The sequence below is a fragment of the Salvelinus sp. IW2-2015 genome, unplaced genomic scaffold (assembly GCF_002910315.2).
Source record: "Salvelinus sp. IW2-2015 unplaced genomic scaffold, ASM291031v2 Un_scaffold1921, whole genome shotgun sequence".
In the NCBI taxonomy this organism is placed as follows: domain Eukaryota; kingdom Metazoa; phylum Chordata; class Actinopteri; order Salmoniformes; family Salmonidae; genus Salvelinus; species Salvelinus sp. IW2-2015.
Genome location: NW_019943279.1, coordinates 70,446 through 77,626, shown reverse-complemented (window position 1 = coordinate 77,626; position 7,181 = coordinate 70,446). Strand labels below are relative to the sequence as shown.

Sequence of the window (7,181 nt, the reverse complement as noted above, 5' to 3'; positions counted from 1 at the left end):
CTCTAACCAGCCTCTTACTGTCAATAGAACCAACCCCCCTCAAGAGCCCAGGGAACGGAAGACTAGCTCTCTTCACTGTCAATAGAACCAAACCTCAGTTTTTCTTCCAATACTGTCAATAGCAGACCACAACCCCACTCAGCCTCTGTACGTCTGTCAATACGGAGTTGCCTACACCCCCCTCATGTCTCTCTACTTGTACAATGAGAAGCCAACCCCACATCGAGCCCAATCTATTGACTCGTCAATTAGAACCAACCCTTTGGTGCCTGAAGATGGCCGTTGTGACGCGCTCTCTTACTGGGGCGATAGACATCACGCTCCTCAGCCTCGCTCTCTACTACTCTTGTCAATAGAGCCAAACCCCTCCAGCCTCCTTCTAAAACTGTCTAATTAGCGAAGCGCACCAACCCCCTCATGGCCTCTACCTGTCATTAGAACCCAACGCCCCATCCAGACCTCTCCTTTACTTCGTCTCCCTAATCCTAGACCCGTCAACGGCATGCCCTCTCAAAGTATGTTGTCACAGGGACCTCTACTAACTGTCGAAATAAGATGTTCAATACCTCCTCAGACCTCCGTTTTCTTACTGTCGCAGCAATAGAGGCCAAACCCCGAACTCAGACCTCTTACTTCAAGTAGAGCCAACCCCCTTTTCCAGCGCTCTTTTACTGGGCAATAGAGCCAACCTCCTCAGGCCTCGTTCTATTACTGTCCAAGATTAGAGCCAAACCCCGTCGCTCACAGCATCTTACTGTCCCGCCCGCCATAAGATGCGCAACCCCCCTTCAAGCCTCGCTTCAACTAGTCAACAATAGAGCCAACTACCTCCGCCAGCCGCCTACTGATTAGCCTCTTATACTCCCGCTACTGATATGTTCGGTCTTTCAGTCGGTGTAAGCCTCATCTCCATGTAATGAGTTTAACGCTTACATTCTGACTAGTTGGTCTGGATAAGTACGCGACTTGATCTCAAATCCTCTTGCCCTATCTCTGTTATTTAAGAGACCCGAATAAATTAACAAAGCTGTAGAAAGGCGTCATGGAACACGACAACACCAATCCGCACCTCCCACACCACCATCCAACCCTTCGTGACAAACCACCAACATGTAAATCACAAAACCAAAAGACTAACCACCAAGAAACCAAGAAGCATATTTACCAACCCAGGTTGGGTAGAGAGGGTTATTCGTCCTCCCTAACCGCCAGTCTTTAGGTCTTAAATATCCTCATCTCTCTCTGTCTCTCCCCCAACCTTCCACTCTCTCACTCCCCTATCTCTCCCTCTCTCGTCTCTCCCCCCCATTCTCTCGCTCCCTATAAATTTCTCTCTTCGACTCCCCCGATCTCTCGACTCTCCTCTCTCACTTGGACTCCCCATCTCTTCTCTCTGCAAGTGTGTCCTAGTTGTCCGCGCGTTAGCCTTCCCTCAAGAGAGCGACACAGCATTTACCCATTCCAATAATGTCGTGCGTGCTGAGTGTGCCGGGGTCCAAGGCAGCTTGTTTACGGGATAATTCCTTAGCCAATTTCAATCTTACCGGAGCCAGACTAAGACCCTCCCAGTCCCCTGTCCACTCTCGTCTCTCTCTCTTCTTTCTTGTCTCTGTTCTCCTGCCCTTCTCTCTTCCCTCTTTCTTTCTCTTTCCAGCTCATTTCATTTTGGTGACAGGAGACACACCAAATCAGGCTGAGAGAGATTTTAACGCACCTCCCGCCCCCGCCCAAACTCTCTCGATCTCTCTCCCCACTTAGGACCGTTCCATCTGGAACCCAACATGAATGCTCTCTTTTTAGTTTGATTCTCTGTCCCATCAGACCACACCTCGTGGTTATATTATAGACTGCTTCACTGATGAAACCAAACGTGATTCTTAAAGGCGCCGCAATCAGCGGTTTTTGAAAACAAGTAGAACATAGTGTTACTTCTGCCGGCACGCGTAGTTTCAGTAAATACTGACGGGTGATGGGCGTCGAGAGAGAAATTTAACCCACCACTCAAATTGCGTGGCTATACAGACAGACTATGATGACAAGGCAGAAGACACTGGAACCGAGTCCGTTATTAATATATAAAACAAGATATATAGTTTAACCCCTGATATCGGACTAATTATAGGTGAATGTTTTCTTACATTCTACCATTGCCTCTACAACATTGAGAGCAAACAAGCTATTTCCTCAAGTTCTGACAGTGAATTCTAGGTCATGAGGCATTTATAAGTTATATTCTTTAAGAGTCACTGGGATACATATTCATTAAGTCAAAAAGTGGAATTGTAGCGACTGCTTTAAATGAGCTAAAGCAAACAATGGAGTCAGCTAAGCCAGAAGAGCTATCCTTCCGCTGCGCATACACATCATTAATACCCCTGATTATCAGCAAGAGCAGCCGCTAATACGACTTACCGTTCGCTACACTCTTACCCGTGATTATCAGCTAAGCTATGCTAACGTTCCGTATTCCTACCACATTCTGTTAACCGCTTGATGCATAACAGACTGAGAGCAGGAACGTTCCTACCTACACTTCCCTTTAATACACCTAGTTAATCAGAACTAAAGCAGATGGGTCGGCTAACGTTGCCTAGCCTGTACACTCTTGTACCCTGATTATCAAGTCATAAAAGCATAAGTGCGTAGACGTAACTTGAACTCCTACTCTTACACTCGTAATTTACCCTGAATTAATCAGTCCCTAATGCAGGCGAAACATCCTGCTCTACTAAATTATTCGACAGACTTAACTCTACACCTGATTTAGCCATCCAGCACGCAGTAACGGCCTAGACGCTTACCGTCCTACACTCTTTACCTAAGCTGATATATATCAAGCAGAAGCAGGCTAACGATTCCGTACCTATCACTTCCTTACTCTCTGGATATCATGCTAAGCAGAAGGCTAACGTGGTAATCCCATTTCCTAGACTACTCTTTATACCCGATTATCAGCTAACAGCCGCTAACTTTTGAGCCCTGCACTATTCTACCTATCTTACTTATTTATCCTAAGAAAGTGATGCAGTACTAGAGTCGAGATACAGCGTAGAGCGGTAATCAAGTACCCTACCACTATTCATCTAATGTACCCGTTCATTAATCAGCCTTAATGCAGCGCTAGAACGTTTCCTACCTACACTATTTTACGCCTGGATTAATCAGCTAAGACGGCTGGCTAGGAGGTTCCGATACATATCCACATCTTCTAACCAGCTGTAATTCGATCTCAGGCTGACTAGCAGGAATGTCTTTCCCAAGTAGTTGCTAGATCGTTCCTACCTACAAGCGTTCTACCAAACTGCAAATTAGTCAGGCTAAGCAGGAGTTCGCTCGCGACGTTCCAGTCCTACACATATTAATACCCTGATTATCAGCTAGCAGCGCCCTGTAATCCGTCGTCTAAACAACTCTTTACCCATCGTGACTATATCAGCGCTAATGCGCATGGCATATAAGCGTTCTCTGACCTAGACTCTTTACCCCTGATTATCAGCTAGAGCAAAGGCTAACCCGTTCCGTCCGTAACACTGATTATATCCCCTGCATTATCAGCCTAAGCAGTGCTAACGTTCCGTCTACACTATTTATCTTGCCTGATTATCAGCTAAGCAGGCTAACGTTCCTCTACACTCTATGTACCTTTAATAGCTTTGAGGAGTTCGCCACATACCGGATTATCGCTAAGCAGTGTAACGAGTCGTTCTCTTACCTGTATAGTAGATGTAAGCGTCAACACGGATACAGGCCGTGATAATGATACTGAAGTGGTGGTTGCTAGCGGAGAGATGGCAAGAGGTCGGAGTGGGAGAGGGTCTCTCTCACAACTCTCTCCCCCTCTTTCACGCTCTCTCCTCAACTCTCTGTTCTCTCTCCGTCTCTCTCTATTCAGAATGATTCAGGCTATCTAAATGTCTTGTACTAGAGACTTTAATGTAATCTATCACCAGTGGTGATAAATGTACTAGAGACGCTAGACTTAATGAATTCTAGCCAGCCAGTGGTGATAATGTACTAGAGACACTAGACTTAATGAATCTAGCCAGCCAGTGGTGATAATGTACTAGGAGACACTAGACTTAATGAATTCTAGCCAGCCAGTGTGATAATGTACTAGAGACACTAGCACTGTGAATGTTAATTCTAGCCAGCCGAATGTGTATAATGTTACTAGAGACACTAGACTTAATGAATCTAGCCAGCCAGTGTGATAATGCTACTAGAGAACACTAACGTAATGAATTCTAGCCAGCCTAGTGGTGAATAATGTCGAGCTAAGACACTAAGACTTAAATGTTAATTCTAGCCAGCCCCAGGTAGGTGATAATGTACTAGAGACACATGAGACTTAATCTGATATTCTATGCCATGCCAAGTGCGTGATAATGTCTAGAACACTAGAGCTTATATGAAATGTTAGCCCAGCCAGTTTATACCTTACTAGAGACACTAGACTTTAGATGACTTAATGAATTCTAGCCAGCCAGTGGTGATAATGTACTAGAGACACTAGACTTAATGAATTCTAGCCAGCCAGTGGTGATAATGTACTAGAGACGCTAGACTTAATGAATTCTAGCCAGCCAGTGGTGATAATGTACTAGAGACTTAATGAATTCTAGCCAGCCAGTGGTGATAATGTACTAGTTTCATACTGATGATGTTATAGCGGAGGTCTATTAGGTCTAGTGCAGTGCTTTCAACGCCTTGTTAAAGCAACGAGGACAAGAGTCGTTTTCTACTGGGATAATACTACTTCTAGTGCCATGCTTCTCCAAAAATCATCTGACTTCTCAAGGTTGTTTGTTTACTGTAGTAAAATCCTCATTCCGTTTGGCAGACTAGAAATTGTTATTCGTTACAGTCAGTCCCCTTTGGCAACACGTCAAGTTTTGGCAAGAAAATAATTTGATGGTGTGAGGTTATGTAGTAAAGCTGTAGCTGCCAAGTCTAAGCCAGTCGTAGGCCTCTTCAACTAATATGATTTATTGCTGCAGCTTCTTGTTGACCTCTCTGTTGACCTCTCTGTTGACCTCTCAGACGCAATCGAGCGCCGACACGCGGTCCTCTGCTTAGCTCGTCCCGAGGCGGTTTGTGTCCCGCTGGCCTGCAACGTTTGGTCATCAGCTAATCATCCACCAGACCACATTATGAAGACTCTTAAAGATCGGACGATTAATCAGTCAATTGTCATAAGAGGAGGGAAACAGGCGGCACGTAGCCGCGCGTTTTGAGAGCGTTGGGCCAGTAACCGGTTCGAATCCCCGAGCCGACTAGGTGAAGTCTGTGCCCTTGAGCGAGGCACTTAGCTTGAATTGCTCCTGTAAGTGGCTCTGGATCAGAGCGTCTGCTAAATGACTCAAATAAAAATGATATAGACTATAAAGTGTGTGTGCCTAATCTTCTGGTGGCAGCTACATTTCCCCCTGGAGATAAGAGAGTAAGATGGAACATGGAGGAGCAACACACACACACACACACACACACACACACACACACACCGTCTATTTGTGCCAGCCAGGGCAGAAAGATACCTAAACAGCTCGGCCTGTGATTACAACAGAGAAACTCAGACAGAATGGAAACAAAAGTCTCTCTCTCGTTATCTCGCTCTCTCCGACTGAAGATAGTCATTCTGGAAGGAATATTGTTTAGACTCTATTCTATATTGACTTCAAAGAGGTGCCTGCGGCTGTACTTGACACAATGTCCGTCTCCCTGGTTTAAACTGTGTAAATGTCAGCTTGTCCTGCCACATATAACCCGTCAAATCACTGAGACCAAGTCCAAGCTGTTGTTAGTCCTGAAAATTTACCCCGTCAATGTCTGGGATGCTAGTTTACCGTTGGAATGGTTTTCATTAGTGTAGGTGGTAGAATATCACTTTTCTCACCGTGTTTTAGTGAGGCAGGTGTGTGTGGTCGGCGCAGTGGGAAGGTACTGGCACACATTCAGAGAAGTAATGTTCCCTTCCTTTTACTGTGCTGGGAAGCGGGAACACACACTCTCACTCTCTGTCTCACTCACACACACATTCAGAGAAGTAATGTTCCCTTCCTTTTACTGTGCTGCAGAAGTGGGAACACACACCTCACTCTCTGTCCTCTCTGTCTCACTCACACGCCAACAACACACAGTAACAGTAACGGGCAGCACCACAGATGAAGTATTGGAGAGTGGATTCAGTGAACTGCTAGGCTCTGGGGTTCATTCTCACGCCGTCTTTGAGTGGCTTATAGTGCTGTAACTCCTGTTCACAGTCCCCTTCCTCTCTTCTTCAGTTTAGCCACCAGTCCTTTCTGTTATGACCAAGACTATAGAGATATAAACAGGAGAGAAGGAGTCCTCTGAGACATTTCAGGTGACAGCAGACATTCAGCTAAACTAATCCCTTGTTTCTAGTGTGAATGCTGCAGTCTCAACATATTTCCGTTGAGACTGTGAAACAGCACAAGAAATACAAATCCCTTCCGTTCATGAGAATTCTGGTTACCGGTGGTCTTCCATCGCAGAGACGCATACCTGTCTCCTATCAAATCAACTGCTAATATGAACCGAACACACCCTGTGTCTCCAGGATGTCCAACAGCCGCGGCTGTACAGCATGGGGAGTGGTGACCAGACTCAGGGAACCGAGGCTCCCCCCTGGTACCCTGCTGTCCTATGGCTGTGAGCCGGGCCTACACCCCTGAATGGACCCACCACCATCACTGTACCAGCCGCTGGAACATGTCCCACCTGCCTCCACGCGGGCATTACACGCTGAGGTTAGTAGTTGTACACACACACGCGCATACGCACCAACCGATTGGTAAGTAAAGTACATACACACACTCACCATACTTGTTCTGAAGCATCTTACTGGCTTCTGCAGTCGATTAGAATAGTTCATCTGACTTCTCCTCTCTCTTTACCTCTCTCTCTCCTCTTTACCTCTCCTCTCTCTTTACTCTTCCTCTCTTTACCTCTCTCTCTCTTTTACCTCTCTCTTCTCTCTTTACCTCTCTCCTCTCTCTTTACCTCTCTCTCTCCCTTTCCTCTCTCATCTCTCTTTACCTCTCTCTCTTCTTTACCGTCTCTCTCTCTCTTTACCTCTCCTCTCTCTTACCTCTCTCTCTTACCGTCTCTCTCTTTACTTCTCTCTTTCTTCTCTCTTTTACTCTCTCTCTCTCTTTAACCTC

General features: G+C 45.9%; 1 long non-coding RNA gene across 1 annotated transcript in view; it reads left to right on the top strand.

Annotated features, from left to right (window-relative positions):
* LOC139024823 (uncharacterized) overlaps positions 1-6,718 on the top strand; it is a 55,939-nt gene extending 49,221 nt beyond the window's left edge. Inside the window, exon 3 of the long non-coding RNA XR_011476186.1 lies at positions 6,578-6,718. This is a non-coding gene — a long non-coding RNA (uncharacterized lncRNA). The remainder of the gene's footprint in view (positions 1-6,577) is intronic.
* The last annotated feature ends 463 nt before the right edge of the window (positions 6,719-7,181 follow it).